At 39.6% G+C, this 27,662-nt stretch overlaps 1 long non-coding RNA gene across 1 annotated transcript in view; it reads right to left on the minus strand.

The window, feature by feature from the left end:
- Positions 1-694: 694 nt before the first annotated feature.
- The window catches only part of LOC140002714 (uncharacterized), a 46,541-nt gene continuing 19,573 nt past the window's right edge, over positions 695-27,662 (minus strand). The window contains exons 2-3 of the long non-coding RNA XR_011809986.1: positions 7,118-7,210; positions 695-842 (exon numbers count right to left, since the gene is read on the minus strand). This is a non-coding gene — a long non-coding RNA (uncharacterized lncRNA). The remainder of the gene's footprint in view (positions 843-7,117; positions 7,211-27,662) is intronic.

Raw genomic sequence — 27,662 nt, forward strand, 5'->3', positions numbered from 1 at the left:
AGGGACTTCAATAGGACCCTTAACAGAGCTTTTACTAATGTTAATTCTCTCTAGCAATACAAAACTCTTGCATTTCTAAATGCGAGGTACTAACCATGAAATACTTACAGAGTGGCACCATTGCTTTCAGAGGTGTCTCCCCATAGATCTCCCAGGTGCTTTTTAAAAAGCCTGACTTTAAACTGGCAGAATCTTCAATTCTGGATCTTTTGGAAACTTTCACGTATTAAGTTTTCATTAATCTGTATTCCCTTAATAGATTTAATTTATCCAATATAACTTTGAGTATTTAATAAATAACTTATGTAAAATACAAACGCATCTGAAATTTCCTCTGGACTACCTCTTCATTTTACTATTTCATTATTTTGTGGGTTTTGTTATTGTTATTTGTTTTACTAGGAAAAGCAACTGAAGCAGTGGCACGTTTAAGGCCAGCACTGTACCTCTTCTTGCTTTCTGCTCAGATATTTGTCTTAATGCCAAAGTTCAATCAATATGCTATTGCAATCCAGGGCTTTTTCTGAGCAGTTACTGCCAGTCATGCTGAACTGTTGCTATATTGCACCTTTGACAGACATTGAGCCAGAGTTAGTGAAGGACTGTCAAATTAATTTCATTGGTGAATTAAACTTCTCACTTCTTCATAAACTTTAATATAATAAATACAGTAAAAATCTATGGAAAAGGATATTCATTTCTTTGACTTGTTAGGGCAGTGGCTTGACGATAAACTTTCTGCATATGGCCCCCCAACATGAACTCTAAAACAGAAATGGAAGCGGGGAGTCTATGCTTATTCTTTCTCTTCATCAATAATCCATCCTCTTCGCATGACAATTCTGAAAGGAGAGTCAGAAACTGAGAATTAAAAAGGAAACACGTGGGAACTTTAGGAAAAGCCTTCTGGAAAAACACTACCAGGAATAAAGTGTGTTTTCATCAGCAGGAACATAAACTCAAACTGCTGGGCAGTTTCACAGCGAATAGCCCAGAAGCAGAGTTTCCATGCATCAGTGGTGCATACAGTCACAGTGGCAACTGAAATCAAGTAACCAGCATTTCTTTCCCTGTAAAATACACCCACTGCTGCCCCATATTTGCAGTGTGTATGGGGAAATTAACTACACGCAGACATTTCTGTTAGACCCTTGAAAGGAGGTCGCTGCTAGGACAGACACCGTGGTTTGGGGCACAATGAAAAACATAATGATGACCTATGCAAAAGTGATACTACAATGAAGCAGCTCATTTGCTAAATACCACTGCACTAGGGAGCTGCAGCTGTCCTCCAACACAGAGCATGCAAGAGTGCTTCATCGTGGGCTGTAAACTGCCCCGTACATTACTTGCCTCTTCTGCCATTAAGGATAATTTAGGAAATACATAATGACTTCAAACAGACACAACTGTAAACAAAGACCATGCTTTTGTGCCTCTGCTATCCATGATTGAAATCCTACAGAAATACTATAAAACACTTAATTAGGCATGGCATAATGACAACACTCCCCCCCCCCCCAAAAAAAAAAAAAAAAAAGTCCACACCTTTGAGTGGTCTGAAGTCTGATCTTGGTCATCTAAAAACTTCCTAACTCTGAAATGATTCCCTGCATTTTCAGACCAACTGCTTTGAAAGCACTAAGTAATGGAAGAGGTGGAAGGGCAGCACTCAAAAGACCAAAGCAAGTTTATATCACTGAGTATGGCTCCAAGGATTTACCTGGGCTTTACAGGTCCTGAGTCTTTTGCTGGCTCTGTACAAATAGGTGCACTTCATCCTGAAAGGGAACCTTGCATTTGCTTGACAGACTGCCACTTTGTGTTCAGCAGGTCAGTTATGAAGACAAATTAATGAGCATCTTCAACCTCATTTCACATAAAACTGTATGTTGTTAAATACGCACAAGAAGTTAATTGCTCACAGGTTCATGCCCATACTACTGATGTTTACTGGGGCACTGCTGAGGTGATACAAAAGGCTAGACTCCTCTCCCCTAACCTGAATGTTCCCTTTTGAGTCAGCCACACCAAGTTTTCCGGGTGGCCAGCGGAGAGCACTGAGCACTTGAAAGGATTTAGCTCATCTAGCCCTAAGCAGACACATCAGTTGAATCTCTCCCCCAGATTTTTATTTTTACGGTAGAAGGAGGACTAACTCATGGGACTAGTTTAGGTGAAACAAAAGCCACTCCACACTTTGCTGCAGATGCCAAAGATGAATGAAAGGAGTCACTTAACCCTTACCAAATACTCTACCTTCTCTACAATTAATGGCATTTAATTTTTAATCCAGGTACATATGCAGTTATTTCAGCCCCTTTTCATCATGCGCATATTTAGTCACTACTGTTAGCAGCACAACAGTCATCTCAGAATGGAAGAGAAATAAAACTACCAAATATATAACCCAGGCCCCAGCTTCTCTGAGAGGCAGTTGCAAAATCCTTCACTGACCCTTTATTATTCTCCATGGAAATGAAGAGATCTATTTGTATGTGGTGCCCAGCTGAGCACCATTTGTCCTGTATAAGGAGACCTGATGTAAGCATGGCTGAAATCAAAACTATATCTACAATATTGAGAATTTGTTATATGCCACAAAACATGGCATATATGAAGTGTACAACTCACAACTTTTCAAGGAGCTGTTTACAACCACTTTGCAAGCCAAATACTATACCCAAACATTTGTAGACCTGTTCAGTTAACAAACGCATCTGAGGAATGGGGATTCTGCTCAGAATCCCCCCCCCCCCCCCCCCCCCCACAACCCCTCTTCCCCAACAAAAAAAAAAGCCAAATTAAAAAATAATAATAAAAATTACTGGGAAGAGATTAAGCATACAACTCCCAGTGACCACCATTAATCTACATGCCTTCTAACTCACACCCAAAATGGCTGCCTTGTCCCCACTTCTGATCCACAGCTGAGCAGAAGCAATGCTGTAGGATTTCCTATCACTTAATGTCTCATATTACAACTTCCTTACATCCAGCAGCCATACAGTACTAGTCAGTAGTACATGAGGCACTATGAATTATGAATAACTTACTACATTATAATTGCCAAAGTAAATGAATAAAGCACAATCTCTGTTCCAACGTCCTTGCTTTTAAATGTGTGTTTTCTTACTAGAGGGAGAAATGAAGATAAATGTTTGTGAAAGATGTAACAGCGAGAGCGTTGGGAAGAAAAAGGGGAACAACAAAAATCATAAATGCATACACATGTTTAATTACACAAGTGAGAAGAGCTACAAAATGGTGAGCCCAAATGTAAATCTGGGGGGCAGGGGAAAAAAAAAAAAAAAAAAATGCTAAATGATCAAGGTTTGAAAGAGTCCACAGAGGGGAAATTGTGGCCAGAAGGGCCTCCCTGCACCTGCGTGTGGGCAAGCGGATATTCTGATGCCAAGTGTTGTTTTGGGGCCTCCCATTAAAAGACCTCAGGCCACCACAGGCCCACCTGTGGATGTGTCTCAGGTTTCTGTTGAGGCATAACAATGGCTCAGACCACGTAATAAAACGGCCTCAGGCATAAAAAGAAAACCCTTCTACTTTGTTCCCAGGTAGAATTCAGGAATGGTGAAACTCACCCTTGGGCTGATACCACCTCTCCTTTTGCAGGGGCTGAAGATGGGGGTGTTGAAGCCAAATCAAACTTTAGTGATTGGAGCATAACCTGCAGCTGCAAACTACCTGTGACAAGTAAAGAGGTGACCCCATGCCCTAATTAATTTGGCAGTGCTGTTCTTACTTATTTCAGTCCGTAGCCAAGCGGGATTTACTGGTATTCAAAGCATAGTTATTCCCTTCCACGGGACTGCGTGTAAATGCAAGTGGCACTGGAGCACACACTACTGTGTTTGTGACAGAGCGGATTGATTCAGCTTTAACTACTGACCACCTCTCTCTCTGTCACTCAGGTTTTTAATTCTGCTGTCTGCTCCACACGTTAAGGATTGCAACAGACATATGCAACATACATAAACATCAGATATACAGAGCAATGCCCGTGAGCAGGGCTGCCTCACCCACATAAAAGCAATATTCTGTACACTACAGTCTATGTAATAGATACATGTTAAGAATATAAATAAAACACAGTTTCCAATTAATGGGATTTAGGGTTGGGGCTTTTTAACTTAACTCCTATGGTTTCCTTTTGAAACTTCCGCATATATTTTCTGTTTTTGAGGGGGGTTATAAATCCTGTTTTAATGTTTTGCTGTTTATGCAAATTTCCAAATATAAAGGCATATGGTGACAAAGTGGCACTAACTATCTGCTTTTCAGCACACATTCCTTTGCTATTACAAGAAAAGAAGGCCTGATGGAAAGGAAAGAAAAAAAAAAAAAAAAAGGAAAAAAAGCAGTGTACAAACTGACACTCTGCATTAGCATAGCATTGGTTCAGATTTCTTAGCTGTATTCTTGAACTCTGATTCACTAATAACTCTACTGGCTCCTGCAGGGCAACTGTGGATGCTCCTTCATGTTATAAGGTAGAGTGGGAGCTCAAGTTTGTAATTATAGTTTTAAACTGGGAGTGAAAAGGAGAAAAATAAAGGAGAACTTTTCTGAGTCAGAGGTTCCCCTCACTCTGGCAGCCTCACTGCGTGGGTTTCATGTATCCAGTTTGCATTTTGCCTGATAACGTAGCAGGCACATCACACTATTCTAAAACAGCAGGATTATTTTCTCCATTCTAATTGATGAACAGCTGTGCTGTAATAGACTACAAAGCACAGCATCACTGATCTCTCCTCAGGCCACCCTAGGAACTGAATACTCCACAGGGAACCAGAAAAGAATGAAAGTTTTTTGTTTTTGTTTTTGTTTTTGTTTTTTAAAAAAAAAGAGAGAGAGAGAGAGAGAAAAGAGACACCAAACATTTTAAAATATCCTCCCCTGGGTTATTACTATTATATGGTATCCCATTCAGCAATAATTAACTCCAATTTTCCCCACAGTAGCTCTGATATATGACCTAACCCTAAAACATTTGTACTTTATAAAATCTAAATATCAGAGTTTTTTAAAGTGAAATGCTGGAGTTCATAATTGTTTGTCACTGTGCATCAGTGTTCACAAAACTCAAGTCACTCCTGGGATGACATGTTCCCTAGAACTGCTCTTTGTCCCAAGAAGCCCACATTAGCCATTCATTAATCTGCTAGAATTCATTATCTTTCCCTTCATTCTACTTTATCAAAGTTATTACTATTATTACTTGCCTCACTATGGAATTGCAGCTCATTTCAATTTTTGCCTATTTTAACATGCTAACACAGTATGCTAAAGTAAACTGATGTCAAAATATCCAGCTCATTCCATAATCTGATTTGGATTTTCAGCCAAAGGTTAACTGAGGGTGAGGGTCAGTTTCAGACTCACTGTAAATGATTCTTGCAGTACCTTCTTGAAAGGTTTTTATCCTGAACATTGGAAGCTTTGAGCATCATTGGAAATGCTTACTTTTTCAATGGTGGGGACAGCATAAACTGATCAGTGTTCCTTATTATTATCTTGTGCTTCTAGAAATGGCCACTCCACTTGCACTCAAAATGAAATAGGAAATAATCAGCCTGATGTCTAAAAGATATGCTTCCCTTCCCTTAACAGGTTCAATGGAGGAAGATCACACTTGTGGTCCTCATTTAAGACTTTTTTTGCCTTTACTGTGTTTTCTGTAGGCATGAAAGTATAAGGAATAGTTAAATGATGCTTCTTCTTGTATCAGTGAACCAGTTCCAAAAGCACAGACTCCAGTTCAATCAAAATTAGTGACAAGAAAAAGCAATCTTCCGATTCTGCTCTGCAACGAAAAGGTTTTGTTCTTCTTATTTTGTGTTATTGGAAGTGATTTGCTGCACCTTTCCTATAGCTAAGCCTTGTGCTTATGTGTTCTTTTGTCTAGATAAGTGTTATCCTGTAAATGAACACAATAAGACTTCTGTTTACCTTAATGCTATTAAAAAAAAATAATAATAAAAATAAAAAATATCTCACAGATATAAGAAATCAATAACTATCCACAACAATTTACCAAGGATTCAGTCTGGGTAGAAAAATTCAAATTGCATTGATTTTTTTTACAAAAAAAAAAAAAAAAAAAAAAAAGCCAGTTGACAATAAGCTTCAACTAACAAAATGCCATGTGTACACAACTGAAAAGGATTCAGAAAGCCAGTTATTTAAAAACTGAGCTGCCAATTAAGACAGGTAAGATAGCTTTGAATACAAAATCAGGCCTTGGACACTTAGTTTCCGTGCCTTAGTTTCACCATTAACTGTAGGAGAGGACAGAACTTTAAAATTTGAAATCTCAGAGAGATTTCATTTAGCGCACATGCCACCACCCGTCAGCTGTTGTGCTCAGGAAGGGTTTTAATAACTGCTCGCCAGGACAAATGGGATGACAAGCTCATCTGGGGTATAATTTAAGGTGTTGATTTTAACTTAGCAAAGCCTTTAAAGACTGACTATTCAAAAAGCCACCCTTCTCACTTTTCTAACTGCTAACTTCTGCTAAAGGGCACAGGGTAAAAGTCCCCAGACTTAAAGGTCAGTTGTCTGCTAAATGAGAATCACCAGTGAAGAGATTGCTCACAGCTCCACTTGTCGGAAAGGCCTCAGGCTTCCAAGCAGGCTAAAAGATGCATTGGGTTTTTATAAGATTATGAATTATAATGGTTTGGAGGTTTTTTTGTTAATTTTTTTTTCTTTTTTTTGGGGGGGGGGGAGTGGTGGTGGTGGCTGTTTTTCTGTGTGTGTTTTTTTTTGTTGTTGTTGTTGATGGTGATGTTTCATTTTGTTTTTTATGTCAGCTTGTAAATTTGCTTGAGCTTATTAGCAGACATGTGGTCAGCTTGTTAATTGTTTTTATTTGCATTGTTAATTTAACATGATTTGTTCTTGCTCACAGAATAATGTGGTAAGCACATTTCAAAAGTGATTTGAGAAGAGTAAATAATAAAATGTGTGCTGTATGAGAGTAGAGCAAAGCACAAAACATTTCCCACATTCTTTCAAAATTCAGCTTCATTTCTATTTATTCAACCCATTTCTCAGCCCAGCTGCATGGAGAGTTCAAAATAAACACTGTACTCACCTTGCTGGGTCACGTCAAATTTCCTTTCCAGCAAGCACACAAGGTAACCTTTGAAGGTAAGCTTTGATAGCCCACCCAAAATTCTCGTGTTGCCTAAACAGAAAAAAAAGAGCAAAGATGTTTGGTGGAAGACAATAATGCAGAAACCTGTTTCCTACATCTGGGCTTCTCCTTGGAAAACTTCCAGACTGGTTACATCAAGTGGCAGCAGTGGACTGGGCTGGACCTGACAGCTAGAGAAAAGAGCAGACTCAGCCAGGACACATCAGTGAAAGGACCACAGTAATGTGGTCAAGTGGCAGCAGCTGGCTGTCAAAAAGCAGAAATGACAACCCAGAAAGATCTGGGTGAAATATAGGAGGGGACTAATGTTGACCTCTTACCAAGAGTTATTTAACTCAGCTGAGGGGCATCAATGGGCTGGATTAGAACAGGAGACTGTGGTCCAGAACAAATCTGGTCAAATTTTGCCTTCAGCTATTCTGTCACCAGCTGTAGAAGAAGTGCTCCTGAGCATTTGCTAAAAATTGAAAGCCAGGGAGAGACTCATATACAGTCTTCATTACAACAGAGTTTGATCAAGTTTGTGAATGAGGTAGAGAAATCAGTTTAATTTTGTTCTGTAGGTTTCCAGTAAGGGCCTCGGGGGCCTCCAACCTGCTGGCCCACAGCTAATAAACACACAGTGTGGCAACTGCCAGGCCACACATAGATTTGGTGGTTTCCCTTAATTTCATTTTAAAATTTAATTAGATGTGGTTTTCTCCCAAATACAAAGAAGCTGTTTTTCAAGTTCCCCAAACCTCCCACGTGTCTTGGCTGGGCAGGGATAAATGACAAGGCTGAAGACAAATACTTTTGCTTTTAAATTTATAAATTCAGATGCCAAAACAAAATTTTGAATACAGACAATTCACCTGATTTATTTTCAAAGGGACCCCTGAGGTAGAGTCATGTCCACAGGTCTATTGCATTCAGTGGTTTCATGCTATTGTGTTGCATTGGGATCACAATGAAAGAAGGTTTTTTCTCTAAAATATCCTGCTTTACAGCTTCATATTTCTACTAAAATTATAAATAAGGCACATACACTTCCTTAGAGAAGTCTTGCACATAAGAAAGAAAAAGGGAGAGATTTCTCAGAGAAGGGAGCCGACTCATGTCCTTGTAGTTATGTCCAATATTTTGACAGTGGTGTAGTAATTAACCTTGCAAGAGTACTGCTCTCTACTCAGTATCACTGCATTTCTGCTGTGACCACTATGAAGTGCTTTTTTGTGAAAGGAAAGAATGAATCTAAGTGGGAAAATTACTGGAACGAGAGAGGAGCTCTAATGGCAACCTTGGCATCCTGCAATTTCACACATTAAAATATATTTAAAAAAAAAATATCTACTACAGTGCTTGTTGTATAAGGCTAAGCTTTCTACTCTTCAAACTATTAATAAGGGCTTCCCATTGAGAAGACAAATACATGCTTGATGCATTTTTAATCCTGTGCCAATACATTTGACTAAAGCTGTTTGCTGTTTCAATGACAGGATTTAACTTGCCCTTCTGTATTCAACATTTCTGATTATTAATGACATTTAGAAAACACAGGCAGAGGCTGTAAAAGTTATATTCTGGTCAACGTTTTAAAAAGTGAAAAGATCAGAAATTAAAGGGCCGAATACTCATCACACAGTAAATTTAATCATTTAATAAAACAATTTTTAATCATTTAGTGGGTGTGATGGAATCACTACCGTAAGACGGAAAGGTATCATCTGGCCCACTGTTAGAGATTGCTGATGCAAAGTGAAGACAAAAAATTGCAGTCTTTTCAAATCACACGTAAATGTTATATAGAGTACAAGTCCAGTCGCCTTTTCAAGAAAATGTATTTCAAGACCCATCTTGGTCAGAACATATTCTTGTCTGTAACTTCTACTGTAAAGACATCCCACACTTAAATTAAATCAGAAATGAGTCAGAGGCCATTGTCAAAATGTAAACTATTTTTTTCTTCCCGAAGATCTCTGAAGATCGAAGCAGTTTCTATCCTAAATTTGCAAGGAACATTTTTCTGAAGAAAGAAGAAATGGTATTGGTATCTGTAATGAAACAACCAATACAGGGATCACATTGAGTTAATTTTTTACCACAAGAAATGGAAAAAGAACTCCTCTTTCCCACAGACTGATTATTATTTTGTTATTTAAGTGATAATGTAAAGCTAAGGTTAAAATGAAATTACATATGGTGATGATCTCCTAGTGACCTCCATTGTGCTGTTCCATTACTGCATATAGTAATAATACACTAACAAAATGCACACACTTACGATACTGTCAGGCACCAATGCAAATCAAACAGCACAGGAGGCACATTACTTTTGTTTTAACCATTAAAGGCTCAAAGAAATACAAGATGACAGCCAGAAGAAAGCAGGCTTGGATTTTCTAAAGGTACCCAGGAGTGGCACTGATTTGTGTTTTCTTTGGTATCCTTTTTAAAAGGCCTTTAGCTGTGCCCATATAATACATTCAAATCCTGACCTTTCTCAACACAATGAAGATACTCCGTATATCTTACCGTATAACACAGGGAATCAATACTGTATTTTACTAAATGTGAGTTAATTTTACCTAGGAAAGGAAATTACTGCTGTTAATACTAGAATTCTTTTTTTTCCTCCTCCCAGTCAGTGAGTTTCAGGTTTGCCAAACCCTATCACTGTTTAAAAAAGGTTTTGAGAGATTTTAATAGCTAATAATAGGAGGAAACATAAAAGGACAAATCCAATTTAAGTGAAAGGGTTCCTGTGTAAGCATTACTTGTCAGTCTTTGGTCGTACTGTATAGGGACCAGCTACAGAGCAGTGGCAGCAAAGAAATATAAAGTCCAGATTTAATTCTGATACAGAGAAATACAATTTCAAAACCGGACGTCTTATCATAGGCATGTCCCATTGGAGAACTCATTTCCCTAGCAAAAGGCTGTCACTGCCATTATGTTGTACAAGGAACCAATTTACTACTACAGCTAAACAGGGTTACTGGTGCTGTTGGAACTTAAGCATTTGAAGTTATCGCTAGAAAAAAAATAGCATTTCAAATGTCAGTGAAATGGGAAGGTATAATTGAAAAGTATCAATCAGAGAAGCAAAAGGGTTTAGAAGGCTAAGACTGCAGTTTTAGTACCGCCTTCCCGCCCTCCCTGCCCCCCACTTCCTCTTTTTACTTCTTTAAGCTTCTTTCTCTATTTCCTTTTTCTCTTTCACATGCAAGTTCAGATTTAGTTCTGTAAAATAAAAGATTTTGCCTTGATACTTGTTCTGTGTCAGACATGAAATAAAATTTGATGGTTTTCTTCTACACTCTAGTGACCGTAGTTTCACTGCACAAAACTCTCATCTCATCCTGTACCCAAAACTGCCTATCTGGGAGACACCAAAATGAATAAAACAAAGAATATTTTAATTTTGGTTGATTTCTTTGCCTTTTCCCCACCCTCTTCTTCTAAAACAAGTCCTATCTACACATTCACTTGAACTTCCATGCTTTTATGAGGTTTTTCCCCCCCATCCCAAGTTGACCCTATACAGAGTTAGAGAGTGAACAAACCTTAGAGCTTTCAGAGCTTGAAAAGTTTGGAGAAATGACCTACAAACTGAGCTGAATGAATCTAGTGTCAGAGGATCCTGCTTGTGCTCCTATTGCTAACTTAAGTATGTCTGCCATACAGAACAGGAGCAGACTTTCTCAAACTGCCCCATGATTACCCGTTCTGTTTTGTTGTATTTTGTTCTGAATGAATGTGTGGAAAAATCTAAAAATCAGAAGTCTAAAATTACGTAATCTACATTTTATAGGCAGAATGTCAAGCTTCCTTTCATTATTGTTTTCCTTTGCTGTGCATAGCAGATATCAGGGCCTTGAAAACCAGCTTTCATTCAAGTAATAATTAGCAAGACAGACTCAGTCAAGCTAAACTTGCTCGTGTTACCCCTTAAATAAGCTGTCAAATTGAATGTGTTAATTTATCTGTCAAGCCAAACCTCACTGCCCAGGTCTCATGGACAAAGGTTGCCCTGCACTACCTCCTCTGCTTACTCACACTGATAGAGAAAGCAAATTTATCTGCTGCTTGCTGCACCTCTGTGAAAGCAAAACTGTGCGAGAAATTCCAGTTCACAATACAGGCCCTTCTTCACACCTTGAAACAGCTTTCACCAGCTAAAACAAAGGTGAAAAGGTGATGTCGGAAAGCTCTGTTGTGACAGTGTACAGTATAACAAGTATTTATTTCCAAAAAAAAAAAGAACTTTACCCCCTTGTTTCACAGCAGGGAGACAAGATTTGTGAAAAGAGTAGGGGTGGAGGTTTGAAGTAATGAGGAACAGAGCCCCCGTATACAGCATCCTCCACTTTCCACAAGGTGTTCCTCTGTTAAGGAAAAACATGTACCCGGTATTTCTAATGGAGTTGTCCTTTTATTTTAAAATAGGAAAGGGAAAAGGGAAAACAGTGTAAAAGATGGATTTTTATTTATTTATTTATTTTACTTCTTTAAAAGTTTGGTTTCAGAAAAATTGTATTTAGGAATGGATCCAGGCTGTAGAAAGAGAAATTAGTGTCTTAGGGGTGTTCAGGATCTGGTTGGAAAGAGGCTGACAGTTTGATATGAGGCTGGAATAAAGGCACTCTGAAGAGAAAGTTGCACCTCTTCTTTAGAGTTTATTCAAACTTTTCTTATTTCAGAAGTAAGTTTACCTCACACAGAAGATCCTTTATCTACATTAGAGTGCAGATATATTCCTCCTCCACCACCTTTTTGATGAATTTCAAATTCAAATAACTTAACGGCTAACAGCCCGCAATTGTTCTTTATATTAATAGAAATACATGGTCTCTTTTGAAGTTCAGGTAGTAATTCAGTTCTTAAAATTCTTCCGCTGTTTATAAATGATTTGAGCGGGGATGTCATAGCTTTTGATGCATCATTACAGCCCGTGTTCAGCTACATTCTCTTATTCAACTGGAAGCAACTTTCATGTGCTTAGGAATCAAATTAAATGTTGTGCTAACTTAAACCACTGAGTTGTCAATTTCATTTTTTTTTTGGACCACAGGTTCAAGGTATTAATTACATCATGTGTCCATCTTAGGAAATTAGTGAGAATGATTGTGAGACAACAGCTTTTTGACTTAAAAACATTTGAGGAAAAAAAATGCTAGAAGATATGCAGCTTTTAATATAATCCCTAGCTCTTTAACACTCTTTAAATTTCAGTTCATTAAAACTAAAACAACAAATCAGTAGTGTGGGAAATTTTAGCGGGAAAAAAAAAAAAAAAGAAAAGCTGAAATCCAAATATGATTTTAAATAATCAAAAAATATTAGGTAGAGGAAAAGCACATTTGCTTTGAGATGAGATGCAGCTCTACAATTGCTCGTTGAAGCTCCCCTCCACTACAGGTACTTGTGATGTGCTACCATATCCTGGAGTGCCTCGATTTTCCCACTGTAGTAATAAAGTAATTCCAAGTGAGTTAACTGAAATGAGTCACTGATACTAGTACTGGAGGGGAAGGGGAACTGCTTATTTCATCGACTAACACTGGGTGAAACACTGCCATTCCTAGTCGGGCTGAGTGTGGAAATCTTAACTCCGGTTACCTTTCATGGGGACAAAGAGCTGTAGGTCGTTCAGATCCCCCTGTTCACAACCACCTTACCATGTAGACAATGAGGGGCAGCTACACCATGGCAGTGCAGCTTAAAAACAGGGCTCAAAAACATAAGCCAAACCCAGATTCTGTTTTTCAGAATGGTTTACGAGAAACCCAAAGCATGAAATATGTTCCCTGGGAGAATATGAATAATGAGTCAAAAAGAAAGGGAGATTAAGTAGGCTGTTTACCAACCATCTGCAAACAAAAAGAGGACCTAATTTATAAACAGTCATTTTCAAATGGTCCACCCAACTCTGAGCTTAGAATAGAGGTATTTCTTGAATACAGCATGCAGCCACTTGGTAAGGCAAAGCGTGTGTTTCTCTTATGATACTGTTACCCCTAAGAGACAGGATAGCAGTGCTACTTAAAGAATGTTTCTTTCCCTTTAAAGAAGAGAAAAGGTCTCCAGTAAGGGAATCTCACTTCATCTTATCAGCTCTCTAGCCATTTCTTGTCACCAGATGAATACAGGAGAGTCTACTCCAAAAGACAAAAAAAGAAATATGCATGCTTTAAATACAATAATTCATTTAAAAAAAAAAAAAAAAAAAAAAGATGCCTAGATTTTTTTTTTTTCCCCTAGGATAAAAGGAACCAGCTAGTTTTTAAGTCAAAACTGGAAGAGAGGGAAATTAAGGAAAAAAGCCAGAGGGGAAAAAAACAACAGGATTAATATTGATGCAGCTATGGCAAAAGCAAACAGACAGGCAGGGACAAGATTGCATCCAACCTCCAAAACACATGTAAAGTTGGAGCTAAAATGTCATATGCATATGCAATTTATATGCAAAAATCTTTTACATAAAGCTACTAACTGCCAAGTCTTCTTTCACAACTTTTTCGAGGCTTGAAGTAACTCTGGGATTTTATATTCTCCCTCCGTCACCTTACCGAAGGCACGACTGTCTGTGAAGAACACGGAAACTTTCTTAAGGCCATGGTATTAAATTCTTCCTTACATTGCTGGGCTGGTGGCTCAGCAGGAAGACCTATTTTTTGCCTGTGTTCAAGCAACTTCCCTGGCAGTTATTGCCTGCAACAGACTGTAGGGAAGTTGCCAACATTCAGAAGCTCTGATGATGTGAGCCAACCTTAGACTAATAATTTTTTTTATCTCAATATAAGTGGAAGAATTACATAAAAATAGACAATTTTTAACAGTATGGTATTCTGTTATGAGAGAAGGCTAAATAACACGAGTGCCATATGAACATCTTTCTCCTATCTACAGCACCTAACTTTAGCATAGTCCATATGTCTATTTGTCTGATAGCTGAACTTATTGAAATAACACGAGGTTACAAAAGAGAGTTCTAAAGCTCAGCACCTCCAAACCTTTTGAGGTGAAACACCTAGCAGCCCTAAATGGTACTTGCACGACCTTCAGCATTGAAACCAATTAGTGAGTGCACCGGAATATTTTGTGGAAAATCCAGACACATTTTGAAGAGTCCAGAAATCAAGATGAATAGTGTAGTCAGGCATTTATAGTCAGGCGTATCTTGATACATGGAAAGAGTTCTGCAATCAGCTCTTAAGAACCTGCAGGATGACAGCGTAGGCTGGAGAAACAAGCTCCCAGAAAACTCAGCCTGCGCACACAAGTGAGTCAGTGGCCAGCACTGGGCGATAGCGTATGGAGGAACTGGAGACAATTATTGAGTTTCCAAGTTATTTTAAATTCAGTCAGAGCACTTTCCTCCAGACAGGAAAGATGGGCAAAGCCACCAGAAGGAGACAAACAGACAACAGTTTTACAAACACTTTGCTTTCACTCCTCGTCTCCGTGGCTATTGTACATTGTCAGAATGCTTAGTGAGCGCACATGAGTGTTTCCAGAGCAGAGGCTCTGACATCTCTGCTCCCAGCAAACAGTTTAAATGTTGGCTTTAAATTCCTTAACAGATTCCAGGCCATCATCTTTTTTAATTAAATGCAAAAAAACTATGTTAATGCAACGTTAATGTTGAGATTGTCATTGGACAGATGTCAAGAAATTCAAAGTTATGGTTCCCACAGCAACCATAATTTAGCGACCCCCTCCCCCACTTCCCCAACCACCCTCCTGAAACATATTAGGCTCAAATTGTACGACAGGCACCAAACCGGGGGGGGGGAAGCTCTGAGAGGCAGAAATTGTGCACAGGACCCCCCGGAGCTGCTGCAGATGGGTGGACTTTGCCTCGGTCCTCCTTCTGGAGGACAGTGCACTGCTAGTGGCAGCACTGGGACAGAATGGCCCCTGCCTGAAGAGAAGCCCAGCCCATATGCTGCAGAGGGAACTTAATCCATCCCCTTCAGCTGTGTACCCACCAGCATCACCTGACCAAGCACACCCCAGCTGTACAGTGTAGTTACTAACATGACCTCTGTAGTCCATGCATGAGCATCAAGCCAAATGCTGAAAGGAACCAGCTCGCGCTAGAGCATGGCCAGAAATGCAAACGTTATCTGCAGAGCCACCGCAGCCAATCCTGCACAACAGAGCTATCCTTTCTTCATCCCAGGACATAGTGCACTTCATCTCCACACATCAACTGAACACTGAAGCACAACATATAAAGGACAAAAAGAGTAACTGAAGAACATTTTTCACAGTACAGCTTTTCAGTCTCTGATCTCTCAGAGTGCATGTAAAGAAAACCTACACATTACTTCTAAATAGAAGACCTCAGGAACTTTAAATATAACCTAATACAGCATGAAAAATCATGAGCTTGGTAGCAATACTGTTTTTACAGCATTTTATAATTTTCCTTCTATGCCATTCCAACTAACTCAAACTTCCAAATGTTAATAAAAATCCATTCAATGAGCTCATCACCTCTCTCTTGCTAATATCTCCGGGTGCTCCACAGGTCCTGACTGTCCTTTTCTTTCAAAGTGTCTAATTGGAGTTAACCTAATTAAGTAAGCCAAACAATTACCCTCAACGCATACTTTGAAGTGTGCTGCTTAACCTTCAGACCTGAAAAAGCAGCTATGTGCATGAAAGCATGTATGTTTTCTCCAACTTTACCAGTTTTCCTGCACCTCTTGCATTGAACCTTTCCAAGGTTACATTATTAGTCTTTTACAGCTCCAGTAACACTGGGCTGTTGTCATTTTGCACATAGCTTTTTGGAAGACCTGGAGTCTTTGAATGATTCTGCATTTAATCCCAAAACCACTGTTACATCAATGAAGCACTAAAATGGTTACTTCATCTTATGTAGCCAGGTCCCCATCTGAGTGGAAAGGACAAACTTCTAGGTAAAACACCATTAGGAAAAAAAAAAAAATACTTTTACTGCTGATGTTGCCTGACCATATAAGCCAGTGTTAGAGTCGATCAGAATTTCAATGCATTTTGCAATGCAGAAGGACCAATGGTCTTGGTGAAAAGGCTGAGGGACAGACTGCATTAACCTCTCCTTACAAATGTCACTCTCACTTAGCCACTGGCACAGCCGTGCTCAGCTGGATGTAGACCTATTTTTTTGTTCATCAGGTGGAAGAGAAAACATGCTTGCAAGGAAGTGTAATAATTATTTACAAATGCTATCCTTGTGTCTTGTTGCACTGATTTTGCTAGCCTGGGGCTGTGGGAAGCTTGCTCAGAGCTTTTGGTACTGGTCCTTTCCTTAGGAAGCAGTTGACCTGCATATGGAAAGGGAGGAAAAGGTGACAGAGAAAGAGGAGAAGGAAATCATAACCTGTAGGACATCCATCAACTGATTTAAGCCTATACATATGGCTGCAATTTTGCCTTTGAAAGATGAATCAAGTAATGCTGCCGACACTTACTCTTTCCTGTCAGACACTTCTTTTACTCTCAAGTCTGTCGATAGCTTAAAAGTTGCATTATATCTTCTCCAGTGTTAGTGCAGCAGTTTCCCATTTGATTTCATATTCAGTTCATATTTGTGGAAGCAGGAGGGGCTCTTTACTTTACTTGATAAATGGTAACATCTGGCTTTGTGATGGGCCATCACCAGCATGTTTAAAGAGCTGCTGACGCTTCAGGGAAAACTTGGTAAAACATTTCATTTAGAGGCAATTCTGGTTATTTATTCTATTTTCTGCATTCCTCGTCCGCCGCTTTGTGCTAGGGACATTTGCATGAAAACAGACTGCAGTTCCTGAAGAGTTCCTCTTCACATAACCTTTTTTCATCTGATGTCCTAATCACTAGCCATGTTTGTGTCACAGCAATCATATCCATGGCAACCACTTATGATGTCATATAAATTAGACCTTCTGCTATGGAAATGAATAGGGCATAATGGTACTGTGGGGCCAAACTCCACATTCCACTACAGCAGCATACATTTGTTAAAAGTCTGTAGCAGAAGACAGAATTGTGCTATTGCTGTTCTATAACCACACACAGGACCTGACCTTTTCTTTTGATTACCGGAATACAATGAGCTAAACATTCCTGAAAATCATAATATTTATATAGTTGTTTTAACCTGTCTCTGCAGACACGTTTAGCAATTGAAAAAAATGAATAGGCAGTTTCAAAATCACAGTTTTGCATTCTCAAAGGAGCTTCTTTCCTTGAAGTAGCAGCAGGTCAAATACAGCCAGAGGTGTAGACAAACAAGGCTTTTCCAAAATAAATAAATAAATAAATAAATAAAAAATTCTACTCTTACATGGATTCTTTAAGTTTTGTGGAGTTTCATGCTGAATATTTGTAAGCAAATAAATATTCCCTGTTCCTAAAGTAAGTGTTCAGTAGTTTAGCCATAGCCAAAAATCATAAATCAATAGTAGGAACACAGTACAGGGATGGAGACCTGGCCTAAGCTTTAAAATGGTGATTTATTTTACTGTGTTAAGAATGTTTTAGCGTTTAATTTCATACATAAAGTAAAGCGGAGCAAAGCTCTTCATCTCTATGATGTATTTCATCCATCAAAAAGGTGTGGAGCACAAATTATTCTGTTAGGTCACCTCCAGAGAACTTAAGTAGCAAAAGTCCACTTCCAAGGACTGCAGTAACATACACAGAGATACAAGGGGAGAAGAACTAAGGTGTTCTTCACTGTGGAAGAACTAAGATATGAACTTTTAGGTACTTCCCAGGAAATGCTGTAAGGATGGAAAAGTTGTTAACAAGTCCTGCATCCAGAGCACTCATTCCTCATCCTGTCATTGCACAGGCAACAGCCTCAGTGCAGGTGATGGTAGGTGCCATTCTTGTCTGACCCTTGCATATCACTCAGAGAAAGGAAACACAAATTCAACCATGGGAAACCACTCTTGTTGCCATTTTCCTGAAAGCAAACACTACTGCAGCTGAGCTTTGCCTGAAGTTTGATATATACTGCAGCTCTTTTCATCTCTGCTCCCAACTGCACCGTCTGGAAATGCTCACTTATGCACTTATATATGTTATTATAATGTGCAAAAACTTGGAATTGAAAAGAAGGTAAATAGTGTATCTTTATGCTATGTTACATTTTCTAGAAGTGCAATTGAAATATCAATCATTCCATTCTGGCTGCATTGATCGGTAATTTTCATTTTGTAATTTCAAATAAAGCTTCTCTCCACAGCAGCAACGGCAGCACTTTCCAGCCTATAACTTCAGTTCATTTTAGCTTCATGGCTTAAAGATCTTCTCTTCCCATCATTCTTGCACATCCTTTAAGTAGTAATTCCACTTTTACAATTAGATTACTGGAATATACCAAATAAACGGGCACCTTTTCCTAGAGCCACAACATCTAACAAACAAGCAAATTTAGAACAAACAACAGCTTGGGCTCAGTCCCTAAACTCCCATTGGAGCTGTAGCTCCCCTGTTTAGAATGTGAACAGAGGAAGAGGGAGAGAGAGAGGAAGGGAAGAACTCCCTCTCTCTTTATGTGTGTGTATGTAAAGATACAGAGAGAGAGAGAGAGAGAGAGAGAGAGAGAGAGGGAGAGTTTTATAGAAATGAAAGGAAATTTTAAATAGACAGTACAAATGAGAGTGACTATTCAATTTACACTAGTTTTCAAGAAAGGGGACTTGTGAATGAATACAAATGTTAGAGAAATAAGACCAAAAGGAAAAAGGAAGGAAAAAAAAAAAAAGGAAAAAAAAAAAAAGAAAATACTTTAAGTGACTGAAATCAGAAATCAGCTGTGTTCAAATCCCATTTACCATGTAGCCCCAGGCAAGTCGCTTCTCTGTGTTCCTCAGTTTGCTCATCAGTAAAATGGGGATCATAACCACTCAACTCAACAGGCTGTTGCAATGAAATACAAGTTCATTGCTCTTTCAAAGGCTATGAGCTCTCCTAATAAAAGGCTCCTCTGAGATAGTAAGAATTCATTTTGGGAAATTATTAAAGTAGGAGTAAAACTCATTTTGATTAGATCTGACCAACAGCTTTCTGTGAGAGCTGGTTTGTTTTGGTATAAAATTAATACAAAACTAACTAGAAGACCGACTGAAGGAGAGGAAGCAAGAGTGACATTGTCAGAATCAGTATTCTGTTTTTTAAGATGATTCCTATTGTATTCAAATATCATGTATCAAAATACTTCAGGCACATTAGAAACATTCAAAACAAAGAAGCTTCAGGAAAGCTTTACAAATGACAGTAAAGCTAAATTGAGAAACAGAGACAGTATCACCTAAAAGCGCCATGAATCTTGCATGAGAGGCCATGTTACTAAATTACTTATAACACATATGCAATATTTTAATTATTATTTATGTTACAACAGCACTTTCGGATGCAACTGTGATTCATTCCACACAAGGCTGGGTGCTGAACATAACTTACAGAGTCAAGAGAACTTTACTGAGGAGCCATATTTGAAGCATTCAAAGGGAAAGATACAGCAAGACACAGGGGGAGATGGAGCAACTTGTGCCATGTCACACCAGAGCAGAAGCCAGGCAATTTGGTACTCCAGCCCCTGTGGTTAGTTAGACAAATTCACACACCTTGTATTCTGACAACATTTGCACGCCCTCTTATACTCATGGTTGACAGATATTAACAAAATTTAAGTTCTGTTCTAAAAATACCTATCCAAAAAAAAAGAGTTACAAGCTATACATTTATGGAAAAAAAGCACAGTCCAAAAAGATATCATCAGCTTACATGTTTCGTAAGACCTCAATTAATACATGGACCATTGTGTTTTCACAAAGCAAATCCACATAAACACACGATAAATCTTGTCCTTAGAGGCCAGAGTTCAGCAGCTGATGACAGGAGAGTCGACACGCCGTCTGGGAGAATGGCAATCGCAGCAGAGATTTTCAAGCAAAATTTCTTCACTTAGGCAAGGGAGCACCAGAACCAAACATGAGTCCCACCCTCCTTTCTGGTTACTTTGGACACATCACTTCATGACACTCACCATTTCCTCCTCTGCATTTGAGACTGTGTCACCTACGCAGGATATTTCCTCAACAGCATCTATCTGGACCTCCCAGCATCAACCTTGATGCCATCACTGCTACCATTCACTACTGGCATAATAAGGAGCACAGCAAGAATCATAGAATTGCTTGGGTTGGAAGGGACTTTAAGTTCATCTTGTCCCCACCCCATGGGCAGGGATGCCACCCACTAGGTTGCCCAGGCTGGCTTTAAACACCTCCAGGGATGGGGCACCCACAGCTTCTCAGAGGAACCTGTTCCAGTGCCTCACCACCCTCAAAGTAAAGAATTTCTTCCTAATGTCTAACCCAACTCTCCCCTCTTCTAGTTTAAAATCATTCCCCCTTGTCCTATCATTATCTGCCCAAGTAAAAAGCTGTTCTTCAAGTATTGAAAGGCTGCAATGAGGGATCTTCCCAGAGTCTTCTCTTCTCCGGGTTGAACATCCCCAGCTCTCTGAGCCTTTCTTCATAGGAAAGGTGCTCCAGACCTCTGATCATCTTTGTGGCCCTCCTTTGGACCCGCTCTAACATCCGCCCACATCCTTCTTGTGCTGGGGGCCCCAGGCTTGGACGTAGCACTCTAGGTGGGGCCTCACAAGGGCAGAGCAGAGGGGGACAATCATCTCCCTCCACCTGCTGGCCACTCTTCTGTTGATGCAACCAAGGATGCAGCTGGCCTTCTGGGCTGCAAGCGTGCACTGTTGGCTCATGTTGAGCTTCTCACACATCTGAATCCCTAAGTGCTTCACTGCAAAGATGTTCTCAATGCTATCTCAAGGCAGAGACAGACTCCCAGCCACTAATACTTGGATCAGCCTGACCTCCGGTCACATTTGTACAGCCTCAGACACTTACACTTTTGCCTTTCCAACCTACTTCAAGAAGTGATGCCCAGATTATTTTTCCTGCTTAGCAAGAAAGACTGCATACAAACAGCCTTACAAAATAAACTGCAGGAGTGACTATGAGGAAAAAATTTCTTACAGGGATCATTACCACACAAGAAAATGTTTTGGTCTCATTAACAGTGGCTGAAATAGGAATTTACAAGTTCTAGTATTCATCTTTCTGCAGGCTTACATGAAAAATGTTTGGCACATTTGATTAAAACCAGTTGACTGCATAGGTCACTTGCTGTGGCACATCAGGGAAGAGCAACCAGAACCCCGGCTTACAGGTGCTCTCCTCAGACTGTATGCAGCAGGCCTGAACAGAGAGGTACCACTCACGTTCATGATATCAAAAATGTCATAAAGATACAATAGCATTGTGATAGAAGGAAACAAGATTCCAGGGCTGTAAGACTGTCCATCTCTTCTTCTCCCATGGGCCTCCTATTACTCAGCAAGTCTATTGGTCTCCACAGGACCATCTCATGGTGGAGTTCAGCCATGATCAAGGCAGCAGCCTGAAATACACTGCATTCTCTTTACACGTTAGAGGACCTCCTACCCCACTACTCTCACCCAGAAGCCAGTGGCTCCATCTGACCTCAATCTCTATCTATTCTTCTCTTCCCTCCAAAAAATAAAGGTTGGACCTGGTGCTTAGGGACATGCTTTAGTGTACAACATTGGCAGGAAGGTGATGGTTGGACCAGATAATCCTGAAAGTCTTTTCCAAACTTAATGATTCTATGATTTTATGAACATTTTCTATTCCTCTTTTCATTTCTAAAGATACTGCTCAGCAGCAACAAAAGGAACTGCAGCAGACACTACCCAAGTCACGTATGGCCCTGAGGCCAGCAAATGATGGCAGTGCAGCCTGTATTCACTGCAGCCAGGCTCAGAGGTTACAGAGGCAGCAGGAGTGCTGGGCAGGGGCTGCATGCTGCAGGCCACTCTGAGGGGCTCCCTGTGCCACCTGAAACCCCCAAACACAGGCCTAAACACCAGCAAGTACAATAAATAAATCAATAAAAATTTAAAGAACACCATCCAGTGTTCACCATTTAAAGAACATCATCCAGTAAGGAACTGCAATTTCCCACTTAAGTTTTCCTCAAAGTAATACCACTGTACTACTTAGAAATGCATGATTAGTAGACTTATAGGAGTTTAAACTATTGTAAGACAACAGGAATAAGAAGGAGGACCTTTGCAGGGCAGCAAGGGTTTCCTCACAGTCACATAGTACGGGAGGAGGCCAGAAAAAGTAATTCAACTCCTTTTAAGGCATCCAGAGGAAAGTTTTAACCTTAATAGTCATACTGGCATCTCCTGCCTTGCCACCAGCATGAGGGATGAGGCCTGCAGGGCAGAAGAGCTGTCACTTTCCCTGTAGGCACAGCAGGGTAGCTGGGGGAGGCTGGAGGCTATTTTGTCCCCTCCTATGGCTGAGGGAGACAGGAACAGAGGGGCTGCCAGCTTGCCCCAGTGAGGCAAGGGTGAGGACAGTTTTTGTGGGCTGTAGTCACCAAGAACAGCTGTTCAAACACAGCATCCCCCCCACACACGGCCTGCTGCCCCTACAAGCCATGCAACAGCGCCCTCTGATTGTGCTTGCTGGCTGCAGTGGCGTCTGTCCTCCGTTTTTACCAAGAAGCACCTGCTCCAGGTGCCATGTTCTGAGCACAGCCTTTCAACAGTCAATAGTGGATTACTGACATATTTTCTGGGATTTTCCTATTGCACAACGAACCCAGCTGGGTTTAAACAAAATCTCAAAACATCTGAGTGAGTTAGGAAAGCACTATTCATGCCCGTTAAAACTTTACCAAATCACTCCTGGTCACAGAAGATTCCAGCTGAGTGCTGAACTATCACGACTTTTTTTTTTTTCTTTTCTTTTTTTTTTTTTCTTACAAAATCTGCTTTAAAGGTGGGTAAATACAGTCAGTGGCTTGTATGAATCAGCTGGCTTCCCTCCTTATTTCGTGCAAAATTTCATTCAATTTGGCTTTCACTAGCAGCATCTGAATGACAAAATCTACCATTTCCCTCAGCTGAAACAAGAGTAAGTATTTTTTTACTTAACAAAGAAACCAGAGATGTGGAGAAGCTGAGTCGTTTTGTAGGCTACAGGACAATTTTACTGAAAGTACTTGAGAAAACCAGTTCCTCTGCAACCAGTAATTTAATGACAAGACTACATGTATTTATCTTTTTTTTTCTTTTTTTTTTTTTTAAACTAACTTTAGCATAACTGAAATAATATTTATTTCAGCAAACAAAACACACTTATAGCCATAAATGGGCCTTTTTTGTTCATTTTCCTGACACCCCCCCTCAAACACGCACACACTTTGCATCTCTGCGGTGTCTGTCTGCAATGATTAAGTTGACAAATGAAGTTCTGACTACTAATTAAACTGAAAATAGCAGATACACTGTGACAGTGATCTCTCTCTCCCTCATACATCACCAGTAACAGCAATTGCGCATTGCTTTCACTGCTCAGCTATCTCCTAGCCCAGTGGCACACAGCACAGCAGCTGACCTGTGCCGATGAGCGTCTCCTCTTGCATATTAAGAGAGAAGAGAACAAAAGTTGAGATGTTTAACTATCAAGGCCTGGAATCATCACTGTGCCAGTGCAAGTACTGAGGAAACATCTACTTTAACTTGTCTTGCTTTAGCATGAGTCTACCTTCTTTAACTTGTCTAGCCTTAGAGTCTACCTTCTAGGACATACCACGTGGCCTTGGCAACAGGGGATTGATATAACACCGTGTATGGCTATATAGGTCTATTTTTCTCATGTCAGTCTCACAAAACCACTCCTGACTTCCCATGGATTCTACCAATGCCAAATTGGCAGAAAGAGGTCATGGGTATGAGGAGAATTAATTGCAGGAAATCCCTGTTATCCATTGAGAAAGCAGCATAGGGGTCATTTGGGTTCCTGCAGCATAAGGAAGAAAAGATATGCCTGAGCTGCAGTCATTCCTAGCTACACAAGCTAATTTTATGGTCTTTTCTGATGACTGTAGCCATTTCTCAGACTATCTTAAGTATTCTTCTCATTTTGTGATGTTTTCTTTCTTCTCCCTTACTTCAGTTTCTTTCACCTACATAAACAGCAGAAATTTGAAAACTTCTCTAAATGCTCTGATTTTAAAGAAATACGTGATGCATATGAAGTGTGAAAATTCTAATCCAAATCATCTATGAAGTTTATATCTGAAGGTAAATTTGTTCAATTGTTCTCATTGCACCTCCTGCTGTACTGTGGTGGGCTATAGATTGCCTTTAAATATGCTGTGCAGAAGGTAACTTTCATGGCCAAAACCCCACAAGTATTTAAATCAAAAGTGACAATCTGTGTATCTACCTATATAGATTATACACACTGACAAAAATACAAGGCCATTTTATGAGTGGTAAGAATACAATTTGTGTTGGTATCTGAATCAGTTGAAGTTTTACTTTTCCTTTTTTTTTTTTTTCCCTTCTCCTTTCAGGCCAGTTCATTTGATTTCATTATTTAAATATTCTTTTAAAGAATTGTCTTTTGTGTCTCTTTGTTTTTTAGTCACATTGAGCCACCTGTAGACACCTTTCCTCCTGAGACAAAATACTTAAATGTTTTCCAGTATTTCTGAAAGGAAGAAAATTATAGTCAGCCCAATACTGCTTTGATGTTAGTAAACTGACAACATCAACAACAATGACAGAATAAGAAGTTGCTACCAAAAAGGCTGACTATCTCTGGCTGGTTTTAACTTTTGTCTTACAGAAATTCCTTTTGATTTTGGATACAAGAAAATGTAAGGAGTACCCAGCTTATTTTTTTTAGAATACTATTCATGTTTGTCTCTAGCAGGTCCTATCTTACTGAAGCCTTAAGTGAAGCTTTGAAAGTATTTAGGCAATCATAACAAATCAAGGTGGGGAGCGATACATAATCACTCTTGACTGGAAGCTCTTTAGGTTAACAACTTTTTTTTTTTTTTTGGTCAGTTTTCAATCAGAGCCTCACACAATAGCTGTGGTGGCCACCCGAAGTACAACCACAACAGCCAACTTAATCCAAGCATCTTTAAAGAACACACCAACCTAAAGCCAGTTGCTGAACTGTTTGCCTATTCCTCCCCCTTCTTTTCAGTCTCACAAGAATGACAGACTCCCTTCACTCCAGAGAAACTTTTGCTGATACATGGGATGGAAAGTTGGCGAGACAGCCTGACCCATCCATGAAGGCTTAGAGAAGTGCCTGTGCTGTAAAATGCGCCCAGTCTTCCTCACACTTCTTCCTAACCAATTTAGTTTGCCTCACTCCTACATGTAGAATTGTACTTTACCCTTTATTCACCCAATTTCAAGGTTATACTCAAACATGTACTGGAAGATAAAAGCTTTAAATAATGTACATTCTCTCATTGTCCTTTTCATTGAGATCACAGGTGCATGACCTCGTCCCCCAGCACAAAAAGCTGTCGTCATGGAAACAGCTCGGGATGCCAACTTGACAACAACTGACATTCAAACCAGGAGGGACACCTCCTCTCCTGCCTCCCCCCACCAAAACAGCACATTTCAGCAGGGGCCAAATCTGCTGTATTCCTTCCTTGCCAGGGCCGGGATGCACTCAGCTGTGAGGAGGAGGTACGGTTGGCTCCAGCCCCACATGCCACATACTGCACCCCAAAAACTGCCGTGGGAAAATAGCATCCAACATTACAGCCTCATCAATTGACCTAAGAGTATCCTTTGCTTTCAATGCTTATTAAAACATGGTAGAGGAAAAGGAGAACACCTTTCTTAATGGTTAGAATACAGAATTTCATACCAGATCGCACACAGTGCCACAAAAGCATTCATTTTTTTTCCAGAGTATCAATGGATCATTGCTTTCCTGAAGGAAAATCTCTTCACCACTCCATATTTCAGTTTCCTGCCTGTAGAACTGGGATAACAATACCTATGGCAAGCCTCAGATAAAGAGCTTTTAGTAATCAGTATTGTAATCCATTTTCTTCTTATTCTATTTCCAGCTGTATCAATACATTGTGGTAATTATTCACCATCTAGCTCTTCTAATTGAGTAATAAATAGTCCAGGAAGCAGGAGATACACTTCTAGGCAAGCGTGCTGAAAAAGTAGAAGCATGTTCCAGAGAGAAACAAACTCGAGGGAAAGGTCTCATTTATTTTTATTTTGTCCCTCAGGAGATTTAATTGGAAAGAACTATACAGTTAAAATTCACCTGCACTCTTTGCATCCACCATACCAAATGACTGAAGAATAACTGAAATTGTGATACACAACTTTAAAAGAAAAAAATAGATATTCGGGGGCACATGTATATCTGTATACAGACATAAAAATAAATACATACATATCAGTGTGGCTGGGGGAAGGGAAACAAAATATACACAACAGCATTTGCTTTCCTGTAGGCTTGTGCATATTCTCGTGCTTGAATGCTGTCTTGTGATCTCTACATAACCTTTGAAACACAAGTGCATATTTCACCCTTGCAGACTAGCACTACCATTTTTTTGTCATTCCAATTTCATTTCCAGTGCGGTGTGGACTGCGGGCTCAGCAGTCACTGGAGTCTGAAGTGACTCTTGGGACCTCCTCACTGTTCTATATGCAAATGGCCCTGCACCTGGGCAGCCGAGCGGGCTTGCCGACAGTTTAGTTATGCAAATCTGATTGATCGAGAGCATATTGCAGAAGAACACACGCAGGCCTGAGACACTGGCAGCTATATTTCACTGGCTAAATTCCCGAAGAAAAAAAAAAAAAATTAAATGCCAAGCATTTTGATGCATATTCCTTTCAACCCCTGAAGTGCGGTAGCATTTATTTCAGTATGTTTTCAACACTTTGCTTAAATGTTGTTAATGCAATTTCTTGTGCTATTGCTGAATTCACAGAAGGGCTTGTTTTCTGTGGTTAAAACAACAACAATAAAAATAAAATAAAACAAAAAGAATCAACAATAACAAACAAAAAATAGCTACTATGATGTCACAACACAATAGGTCTGTCAGTTTATTTGAAATAATTCTCCAGGCAAATGGAGTAAATGTGGTGTTAAAATATAATTAGGTCCTACAGTACAGAGGAGTGCAAAGAAACTGATGTACTAGCGCAACTTGCTCAGACTTTATTCTTTCTGTAACAAAAGGTAAAACAAACAGAGGGAATGTAGATTACATACTGTCACCCAATGTCTAAAGCACTTCTTTCTATTTACCAAACACACTGTATAAAAAGGCAGAGAAGAAAAAGAAGAAAGAAGACAGAGGATAAAAGAATCATCTGGGATCGGCTTAAAATAATAAATTCGTTTTTATTTAACCAAAAAGAAGAAAATAAAAGGAAAAAGACAACCCACCTATGTGTGAGCTTGTGGAAATCTCTAATATGGAACATGCTTCAGGCATCAAGTTAATCTTGGTTTATTGCATACAACTGATTTATCTTCATTTATAAATGAGTGGTAAGCCCTGGTTCTAATATTTGCATTTCTTGTAGTTGTGTTTGTGT

Source organism: Anas platyrhynchos, chromosome 5 (assembly GCF_047663525.1).
Source record: "Anas platyrhynchos isolate ZD024472 breed Pekin duck chromosome 5, IASCAAS_PekinDuck_T2T, whole genome shotgun sequence".
NCBI lineage: Eukaryota > Metazoa > Chordata > Aves > Anseriformes > Anatidae > Anas > Anas platyrhynchos.